Below are 12,179 nucleotides of genomic sequence, written 5' to 3'. Positions count from 1 at the left end.
TCTCTGTGCTTAATTTAAATCCATGCTTAATGATTAGTTTCATTCATGCTTAATGGACATGTGAGAGGGATTAGTTGGTGTATGTGTTGCTTAATCACATAATGACAGCCTTATGTTAATTTTCGCTTAGTAAATTAATTTCGGGTTGGGTTTAGTGGTTGAACTGATTAGGGATAAATTTCCATAACCTAAGATAAGAGACTTGCTTTTGAATCAAGGGGAAACAACATGTTTCAATTCTGTTATTTTCTTATTCAAGTTTGCTTGCTGTTTAAATTACAAAAACAAACAACCCCCCCCCCACTTCGTTACTGTTTGATTAACATATATTATGAACGTTTGGTTTATTATTGCTCATTGAGAGACGACCTAGGATCACTTCCTAGATACTACATTTTTAATGTTTATTTGATTCGGGTACGGTCTCGATCATAGTTTAATTGACATCCTTCTTAACATAAAAGGCAAGACAAATGATGGTTTGAAATGTCGTCAAGATTTGTTTGACATGGGTATACAAGAATTGTTGCATCTGATAGCACAAGGTAGGCATATGTATTTGCACCCAACATGTCACACAATGTCAACAAAAGAGAAAAAAGGTTTTTTTCATTGTCTATAAAGTCTGAAAGTCCCACAAGGATACTCTTCAAATATCAAGAGCCTTGTATCTATCACTGATCTCAAATTGGTTGGCCTGAAGTCTCATGATTGTCACTGTTAATGCAACAACTATTGTCGGTAGCCATTCGCAGTATCTTGCCTGACAAAGTCAGGGTTGCCATTACACGCTTGTGCTTTTTCTTTAATGTTATTTTTAGCAAATTCATTGACCCTCAACAGTTGGATGATTTGAAAAATGAGGTTTCCATCATTCTTTGTCAATTGAAGATGTATTTTCTGCCTTCATTTTTTGACATAATGATTCACTTAATTATTCATCTTGTGAGGGAGATCAGGTTGTGTGGGCCTTTTTTTTTACGATGGATGTATTCGATTGAGTGGTACATGAAGGTATTGAAAGGTTATACGAAGAACCAATACCGACCAAAAGCAAGCATTGTTGAAAGGTACGTTGTTGAAGAAGCTATTGAGTTTTGTTTGGAGTACATACAAACAGCTACACCTGTGGGGCTTCCTAAAAGTCGCCATGGTTGCATAAGGGGAGGTAGGGGTACATGAGGATACAATGTTGTAACAATGGATCGCTAATAGCTCTCTCAAGTGCATATATATATATATATATATATGAAACAACACTGCAAAGGTAATTCCGTTCATAGATACTCACAAAAAAATCTCACAATTAATCACCCAAAAATGAACATGATGAGGGTGTTGTAACAGCAAAATAGAAATTTCATCAACTGGTTTATAGAAACAATTTTGGCTAATGATAGTTCTTCCAAAACATTAAGATTGTTAGATGTTGGTCCAAATCTCAATGTCCCCACTTGGAAGGGATATGACATCAACAAGTATTCCCTCTACACTGAGTCACAGGATGATAAAAATAGCGTGCAGAATAGTAAGGTGAACGTTGATGTTGATTCTGATCATTTTTGCGGTGCATTATATAACAACCCAGTTCGAGCGTCAATGCCTTACTTTGGAGTCATTCAAGAAATCTAGGAGGTTGATTACAGTGATTTTGTGGTGCCTATTTTTTAGTGTCAGTGGGTAAATGGAAATATCGGGGTGTGTCAAGACAAAATGGGATTTACTTTATTAGACCTTCAAAAGTTGGCTTACAAGGACGAGCCTTTCATCATGGCAAAACAAGTGAGACAGGTGTTTTACATCGAAGATCCGTGTAACTCAAGAAGATCAGTTGTTCTACTTGGAAGACCAACTGGTATTAGTCACCAAAATGATGCTTCAACACTTGATATTATTGAGACGCCTGCATTTTCCCCATAGATTCCTTTCATTAATGAAGAACATGAGGAGGAGGATGTTCATGCAAATCGTAATGATCATGATGAAGGTTTATAGGAGAATTTTCCTACGTAACTGAGGTATACCAAAGTAATGTATTTAGGTTTATTTCATTAATTGTAATAAAAAAATTTGATGTGGATATTAACATTTTCATACGTATATGTTGTTTGTAATTGCTTTTTCTTTTTCTAAATTTGTTTAATTTGCACAAAGTCATGGCAACACCCCCAAGGTCCCTTCTGCATTCAGATGCTCCTTCGGAGGTTAAATGTCAAAAGCTTGGATCAGCCAAGGCTAACAATTAATGTTAATCCTACCACTAGAGAGGATCAGACCCACTTAGAGAAAAGTTCCATAGTTATTTGAGGGTCGTAGCATGAGAAAAAATTCCTATTGTACATTTGAATTAGAAACTTGTCTCAGAATCTTTAATGAACTTGATATGGGATGACATTTTGGTAAGTACAATTAACTAACCATTTGTATTTATTTTTATTTAATTTAAGGTTAAAATGTGATATTCCTAAACATTCAAATGCCAGGAAAAAGGTGATGTCAACAGTCCCCACTAGATGGAGGCAATTGAAGTCTTGCCTCACAAATATATATATATATATATATATATATATATATATATATATATATATACACGCTAACAATGAGGGTCAAGATAAACAACATCTTCTATTTAGTATTGTCTTGATCTAGAAAGTTGGAAGGAATTTGCAAAAAGCCGCCTAACCCTTAGTTGCCAGGTTTGATATCGATGGGTTTTTCTTTAAATTTCATTTCAAATATGTTAGTTAAATTCATTAATTTGTGAAAATTCTTTATAATTAAACACATGGAATACGGAAAAAGCTCAAGAAATTCAAAAATATAATGACTACCCCCACTTACTGTCTCGTGGGGGTTATGATTTACTGGAAAAGAAACTCAAAGGAGAAAAGGAAAACATGACAACAGTAGGCTGAGTTTACTGAGGATTCAACAATGATTGTGGACCCTCCATCCCTAATTTCAAGACATGTGAAGTGGAAGATGGCCCGCACAAAGCGATATGGCCAGATAACATCTAAGGCAACAAATTTCAAATAAAATTATGAGTTTAATTTTCTTAGTTGAATTTGATAGAATATTTTTGGTATAATAAAAAGGAGCTAACTTGAAATGTTAATGGTTGTTGTACTTGTCACATGACTCTTTAGAAGAACAGACGATGCAGGGCAACTTTGTTTCCCATGATCGTGATGACATACTTGTAGAAGCAAATGACTTTGATGTTTTGATGATGATCGTGATGATTTGATGCAAATGCGCTTCTCAAGTTTAATTCAAGACAATGATTCAAGAATACAAGATACAACATCAAGATGATCACTAGTATTTTAGGAAGGGAATTCCTAATTGAAATAGCAAAAGGTTTGGCCAAGAAATTTAAGTTAAAAAGTCTTTTTCAAGAGATTTACTCTCTGGTAATCGATTACCAGAGGATGTAATTGATTACCAGTGGCCAAAAATGGTTTACAACAGCTATTAAAATTTGAATTCAAATTTTAGATTGTGTAATTGATTACACAATATTGGTAATCAATTACCAGCAGTTAATAAACGTTTTAATTCAAATTTTAAAACCTGTAATCGATTACCAGAGGAGATTTTCAGAAAATAACTTCCAAGAGTCACATCTATTCAAATGGTTTATGAATGGTCATCAAAGGTCTATTTATATGTGACTTGGAAACACGAATTTGTGAGAGAGTTTCTATTGCCCAAAAATTTTTATCCTCTCAAAAGATTAAGAGAGTTTTTCTGAACTGAAATGTCTCATCCTCTCAAAAAGATTCCTTGGTCAAACACTTGCATATTCAATAAGGAATTTTGATTGATCTTCATTGTACAATCTATCTCTTTCAAGAGAGATTTCTTCTTTCTTCTAAAAAGGGATTAAGAGACCGAGGGTCTCTTGTTGTAACGGATTCCTGAACACAAGGGAAGGTTTGTCCTTGTGTGGTTCAGACTTTGTAAAAGGAGTTTTACAAAGAGAGTGGAAAGTCTCAAGTGGATTGCTTGAGGACTAGACGTAGGCACGGGAAGTGGCCGAACCAGTATAAATCAAGTTTGCATTTCTCTCTTCCCTTAAACTTCTTTTATTTATTGCTATTTATCTTTGGCTTGAAAGAAGTTTATTTTGAATTGTCTTTTGAGTAATTCATGTTAAGGGTGCATTGTTAATCTAAAAAGAGAGAGTGAAATTTTAATTGGGGAATAGTCTTTGTATCTTAATTCAACCCCCCTTCTTAAGATAACTGAGGCCACTTGTCTAACAATACTGAATACTGCTATTGGGCAACCGAAGCATCTAGGTCGTGTTCGTGCAGCGGACACTTGTGTCACAACCAGTCAGTATTTTAGACAGGTGTCACATGGCTTGAACACTTCCTTTGCTTCAATTAGACCACAACAATTGGTTGACATAATCAGAAACCTAAAGGAGGAGTGGAGGAGAGAAGTAGAAGAGGAAAACAAAAACATGAAAGAAGTGTAGCGAAGAGAAGTAGATGAGGAAACAAACAGTCTAGAGAAAATGAAACAAGAGTTAAAGAAGACCATCAAAATGGAGTTATCCCAAATTGCATCGCACCACTCACCCCCGGTTGAGGTGCTAGATATACAAGTATTAGTTACACGTGTAAGCACCAAGGGAGTTATGCTGAAGCTGTTGCCAATCCATCAGGGGAAGAGGCTGGTGGTGTTATGCTACCTACTATGGGGTTGTACGTTGAAGGTGATCATTGTACACACTTGGTTGTGTTGGGAAAAATATATGACGAGGCATCCACTATACATAGTGTGCCTTATGGTGGTGATGTGGTGAAGGTGAGTGTTGCAAAAGTTTACGACAGTGACACTTAAGTCCTTTTCCCGACATCAGAAATTCAATATGTGAGGCAAGCCCTTGACACATTCATTGCATGACTATCACATATTGTGAAACTTGTATCCCATGAGGTATTTATTTTTCTTTAACATTATTAAGACAATGTTCTTGTGTTAAAAACTCCAACTTAAACATTAGGTTAATTATTTTTTTCATTAACAATATAGGATTCACAGAAAAGTCCACAGAAACTGGTTGATCCTAGTGAGAGGTCCAATACCGTTGTTGGAGTTTATCAGTTAGGTGAATTGTTTAAGAACCTATTCAAAATAGGTTTATGGATGACTAGAGTACAAGGTTGGGTCATGGTTCAGTGTATGGATTCCTAGAGCCTCAATCCATACACAATGCAAGGGATAGACACAACCAATGTCAACATTACATTGAAACATGGGTCAAGGAATCACAACGACAAGTCTACCTAGGAGCTTACTTGAATTAGTAAGTAAAATGTATCAAAGGCTTTAAAAGAATGTTTGAATTATATGTAACTAATTATTCTTTGATTTCAAAGCACATTGGTAGCTTGTTGTTGTATGTCCCAGGGACTATATTGTTGTCTAGTTCTATTCGTTGCATAAGAAGTTTGATATTCACACCAAAGTTGCAATTAACAAGTTAATTATTAAATTATAAACCATTTAGTCTATTTTGAACTGTCAATATGATTATAAATTGATGATCATATTTACATTGATTTTTTTTCCAACCAGTGCAATGAAGACATTAAACAATACTTCAACCGGTAAATCTGAACAACCTGCACCTCACTAGATAGAAGTAAAGGTTAGTCATTTAAACAATGCTACTTTCAGATTGATATAATTAGGTGACTTTGTAACTGTCGATTTTTATATTTATTTCATATTCAATTTAGAGTCATGTTCAAACCGGAGGCTATGAGTGTGGCTATTATGTCATGCATTGGATGTGGAACATAATCAGCGGCGGTTTGAAAAATGAATGGACCAAGGTACATTTACTTTAACAAATTTCAATTGTTAACAACCGATAATAGTTTTTAATCATTTAAGATGTATATAATTAATTTGTATATTTTTCATTTTGTAGTGGTCTGGTGATGGAACACCGTTAGACATTGATGCTATAACAACAATTCGCTAGAAATGGACAACCTTTTTTTTACAAGTTAAAAACATGTCATTTAGAAAGCTTTAGATGATATCGGACAAAATTGTTTGCAACTTAACATGTTTATTGTTAACATTATAAACAACTTTGTTAATTAAATGACAATTATTTAAGCAGTAATATATATTTGTTTATTACAATTTGTCTCTTTGTATATGAAATGTGTAGTTGGGTGTATAGGGTAAGTGTTTTTAGTGCTTGTAGACTGGCCATTTTGCAACTTATTGTCAACCTGAGAATTTTCTTAGCCTTGTTCAGAGCTCTATTCACAAGAACAAAATTTAGGTGATAGACATGTACTTTCATTTTCATATGAATATTTATTTTTCAAACCTATTTATTTGTAATGTTTAACTAATTAGTTCTTGTTATTTTTCTTAAAATTTCCCGATGTTGCTCCATCACAATGTATTGGCACATGGAGAAGATAAGGCCAAAGACCCTACACCTTCTTCCTTTCAGCCTCAACAAAGCTCACAACAACAATTTCAGTTTTAGACTCACAAAAGAGAAGCCTCGTGCACAAATAGCACCAAGCTTTCTGTCTTTTACTTTTGTAGTAGTTAGTATCTACTTGTGAAACAATTTTTTTTAATTGGTCAACCTTTCAAGTGGCAGTAGCATTAAGGTAAATGCTCATTTATTATAAGATCTTCTCCTGCTAGAAATTGTGCCCCCAAACTACCTTATAGATTCCGAATCAGTACTAGTACCTTTTTTTGTTAACATGTAATAAATTTTGTGTGATTAGATAATAACACTTGCTGGGATAACTAAGGCTGATGTTAACACAAAAGAAGAAATTTCATCTTATCTATCAAGTGGTTCATTGTCACGTGCCATAAATATGTTTCAACATTTTTTGCTTTGACAATCATAAGAATACGCATGAAATTTATATGATGAAAAATTAATTTATAGTATGTTAACTGTGGGGTTCATATGTTTTGCCTAGTTGTTTGCATGCTATGTTCACAATCTCAATGGAGCGAAAGAAAGGTGATGATGTAACATGCGTAAAGTCTGAAGAAGTTTTGGCGTGAAATTTTGTTGAGAAGGATGGACACATGTCAGACGATCCGCATCACATGGGAGTCAGGAAAAACACACGGTTGAGGATAGAGAACATATTGTTGAAGGACTCGCACATTTTGGCCCATTAGGGGTATGATGAAGGTAATCTTCTCTCTGGAGCCTCTTCCTCTCTGACATTCTGATTCTATTTCCCTCCTTCCTCTGTTATACTTTTCTGATCAGTCTGTACTTTAGGTGATCATTGTGAGTTGTACTGCCATTATTCCGTGAAGATTGTTCATGCCTTGCTTTTGTTATTTGTCCAATTCTTTTCCTTAATGGAATTTGCTCTAGTGTTTCTAAACATTATTAAAGGTTGATAATCAGAAAACTATATTGCTATGTTTCATTGGTGCTTTCATTGACTTCCATTGTTGAGAACACTCGTTAAAAAGAATTGCAGACTGAAATTTGTACTCATGCTGACGATTTGTATTGGTACCACGATGGATCTTCGTTATCAGGAACGAAATGATAAAATGCTTCACATGAAGACTTTGATGGATCAGATTCAGTTGATGATGAATAAATTGTTGAAAATTGTTTCTCAACCTCATGGAAGTTCTGCGAACAATGACACTCATGTTGTGACGCTGATTAGTGTAGCATTACCGACAAAGGAGATCTCTCTTGGATTTTTGCATTTTGATGGGACTACCCTGGTTATGGAATGGATTTTCAAGGCAGAAAAAATTTTCTCATACTAAAACACTCCAGATGCAACTCGGGTTGACATTGCTGCAATGCACTTTGATAATAATGTCGTGGCTTTGTTTCAAATGTCTCAGAAGCTATCTATGGTGTCTACTTGTCCGGAATTGACTCGTGCTTTGGAGTCACAATTTGGTCCTTCTCCATTCAATTTTCCTATGGCTAAGTTGTTTAAGTTGCAGTAAACAAGTTCTATTTCTGATTATTACCTAAAATTCATGTCCTTGGATAATAGATCTCTTGGATTGAGTGATGAGGCTTTCCTTAATTGTTTCATTAGTGGTTTAAATCGTGATTTACATAGAGATGTTGCTGCTATGACTCCTCCTACTTTACTTCGCGCAGTAGCCTTAGCTAAGCTTTTAGAAGAAAAATACAACCCAATCCCTAAATACACTCGTAGCTCTTATATACAAAAATACTCTCAGATATCCACTACTCTTGTTTCTATTAGTTCCCAACCAAAAATTCAAAATAAAAATAGTTTACCCGAACTTTTACCTACCCCTCAGGGGCCTCCTTTGAAATCCTCTAATGTTAAGAAGACTAGTCCCATGGAAATGCAGTTGAGAAGGAAGAAAGGCCTTTGTTATTTCTGTGATGAGAAGTTTTCTTTCAGTAATAAATGTCCTAATAGGCAATTTCTGTTTCTACAGTTGGAAGAAGAGGATGTTGAGGATTCTTCTAGTTTGATTGTACCTTCGGATGTTTAGGAAGTTGAAACTATAGAACCTAATTATCATCACTTGTTTCTAAATGCTTTGAATGGTGGTGTAGGAGTTGGTACTATCAGATTCATGGCCTATATTGATAAACTTCCTATGACTGTGCTAATTGATGGAGGAAGTTCAGACAATTTCTTACAGCCTAGAGTGGCTAAGTTTCTAAAATTACCAGTCGAACCAGCTACTCAATTTAGAGTAATGGTTGGTAATGGTAATTATTTGACTGCATAAGGATTAGTTAAATTGCTTAAGGTTCAGGCTCAGGGTAATGTTTTTCACTTACTAGTGTTTTTGCTTCCTATATCTGGTGTAGATCTCATCTTGGGAGCAAGCTGGTTGAAAACAATTGGACCCCATATTGTAGATTATGAGCATTGCAATTGAAATTTCTAATGAATCGAAAATTCACTACTCTACAAGGAAATCATAATTTGATTCTTGAGCAGGCTCAATTACACCATATCAAGAGGATGATAACTATTAATTCTATTGTTGAGGTTTATAGCATGTAGTTGCTGGAGGAGAATGTCACGCCTAAGTCCTTCTTGGACCTACCTGCAAGCATGGAGCCTAAGTTAACTCTGTTGCTGCACAATTATAGTGTTGTCTTTGTCACACCTATTAGTCTACCTCCTCAGCGATTTCATGATCACTCAATTCCCTTGTTGGAAGGGTCATAACTTGTCAAGGTTAAAACTTACAAGTATCCACATAGTCAAAAGGAAGAAATTGAGAAACTAGTCTATGGTATGTTGGATGAAGGAATTATACAGTCTAGCAAAAGTCCCTTTTCTTCTCCAATTATTTTGATAAAGAAAAAGGATGGCACAATTAAGGATTCTTTTCCTATACCTACAGTGGATGAGCTCATTGACAAACTGTTTGGAGCAACATTATTCTCTAAACTAGATCTCAGGTCTAGTTATCACCAAATATTGTTGAATCCAAAGGATAGGCATAAAACTGCATTTAGGACTCATCATGGCCACTATGAGTGGTTGGTTATGCCTTTTGACTTGACCAATGCACCTACAACCTTTCAGAGTCTCATGAATTATATTTTTGCTGGATTGTTAAGGAAATTTGTCCTAGTATTTTTTATGACATATTGGTTTATAGTGCTTATTGGAAAGATCATGTGTACCATTTGGAGGTTGTTTTAAATATTCTGCAAAAGCATCAACTATTTGAAAGATTCTCTAAGTGTTGTTTTGGGGTTCAACAAATTGATTATTTGGGACATACCTTACCAGGATCAGGCATAGCTATGGATGCAAACAAATTAGAGGCAATTCAGAATTGGCCAGAGCCTATGAATCTAAAGAAATTAAGGGGCTTCCTAGGACTTACAGGTTATTATAGAAGATTTGTTAAGACCTATGCTACCATTGCAACACCTCTGACTGTTCTATTGAAGAAGGACTCTTTCAAATGGGGTCAAGCTACTGCCCAGGCTTTCCAAAAACTTAAGATAGCCATGACTTCTGCACCTGTCTTGGCTATTCCTAATTTCAATAAACTTTTTGTATTAGAAACTGATGCTTCAGGGAGGGGAGTTGGTGTTGTGTTAAGCCAAAACAAGCATCCTATTGCTTATTTCTAAAAAAAAATTGTCTGGTAGAATGCAGAAACTATCTACATATACTTGGGAATTCTATGTTATTATTGAAGCTTTAGCTAAATTCAAACATTATCTTCTTGTCCATAAGTTTATCATTAAGACTGATCAGAAAAGTTTAAAAGAGTTAATGGAGCAGAAGTTGCAGACCCCTGAGCAACAATAGTGGCTTCCTAAGTTCTTAGGATATGACTTTACTATTCAGTACAAGCCTGGGAAAGAGAACATACTGGCAAATGCATTGTCTGGGAGTTTTATGATGGCCATTTCCAGCCCAATTCATTCTTGGATAAATCAAGTAATTGATATGACTCAAACTGATCCCCAATTGGTGAAAATCTATCATAGTTTCCTACAAGGAAAACCTTCTTATAATGATTACAACATTCAAAATGGATTATGGATGTTCAAGGATAAAATTGTATTACCTAGTGATTATGCACTATCGAATTAGATCATGCAGGAGTTTCATAATACTAAAATTGGTGGGCATGCAAGGGTCAATAAAACAATAGCCCGAATTGGGGCTCAATTTTACTGGAATGGAATGAGGAATGATATTAGTAAGTTTGTCAAGGAATGTTCCATTTGTCAATAGGCCAAAGTTGATAATGTGTTGCCTGTTGGTTTATTACAGCCTCTACCAATTCCTCAACAAATTTGAGAGGATATATCAATGGATTTCATTGTTCAGCTACCAACTTGTTAGGGGTTTTCCACTATCCTTATGGTTGTGGATAGGCTTTCAAAATTCAGTTATTTCATCCCTTTAAAAGTTTATTACAATGATAAAGTGGTTGTTGAGGTTTATTAACAACATTGTAAAGATTCATGGATTTCCAAAGTCCATACTACCAGATAGAGACAAAGTTTTCATTAGTTCATTTTTACAACAATTATTTAAATCTCAAGGTACAATATTGTCCATGAGCTCTTCTTACCATCCACAATCCGATGGACAGACTGAGAATCTTAATAAGACATTAGAGATGTATTTGAGGTGTTTTGTATTTGAACATCCAAAAAATTGGGTTTCAATGCTTCCTTGGGCTCAATTTTGGTACAACACTTTTTTTCATCAAAGTTTGGGAATGACCCCTTTCAAGTTGTATTTGGTAGAGCTCCACCCTTAGTGAGTCATTATGAAGCCGATCCGAGATATACAATCAACTTAAGGAGTCCTTGCAGCAAAGAGACCAACTTCTTTCCAAGCTTAAAGCGAATTTATGGAAGGCACAACAGTAAATGAAGATGCAGGCAGATAAGAAGAGGAGAGATTTGCAATTCAAAGAAAGTGATTTGGTTCTTGAGAAGCTTCAACCATATCGACAACATTTGTTACTTTAAGGAAACATCATAAACTAGGAATGCGTTTTTTTTGTCCTTTTCCGGTGCTAGAGAAGATTGGAAATGTTGCATACAAGCTTAAACTTCCAAAATTGGCAATGATTCATCCTGTTTTTCATGTTGCTCTACTTAAACCATTCCATGGCATGGTTTCTCAACCTTATGTTCCCTTGCCCCTTAATTCCAGTGATATGGGTCAAGTCCTCAATCCTTTGAAGGTGTTGGACGTGCGTGTTGTTAGGAGATTGGAGAAGGAAATATATTAAGAATTGATTCAATGGGAAGCTATTGAAGCTAAAGATGCTACTTGGGAAGATTTGCAAGACATCGTGAATTCTTATCCTTAGTTTAACCTTGAGGACAAGGTTGTTTTCGATGAGAAGGGTAATGTAGCATGCATAAAGTCTAAAGAAGTTTTGGTGTGAAATTTTGTTGAGAAGAATGGACACGTGTCAGACGATCCACATCACATGGGAGTCAGGAAAAGCACACAGTTGAGGAGAGAGAACATATTGCTGAAGGACTTCACACATTTTGGCACATTATGTAACACCCTGAAATATTACTAGTTATAAATCGATGTTTAATTGTATTTACCATGTTATTTGACTATATGGTTGACTTGAATGAGTTGAGGTATGCTTGAATTAGTCATGTGTGAATTTCTTGA

Source organism: Glycine max, chromosome 2, assembly GCF_000004515.6.
Source record: "Glycine max cultivar Williams 82 chromosome 2, Glycine_max_v4.0, whole genome shotgun sequence".
Lineage (NCBI taxonomy): Eukaryota > Viridiplantae > Streptophyta > Magnoliopsida > Fabales > Fabaceae > Glycine > Glycine max.
This window is presented reverse-complemented; position numbering follows the sequence as displayed.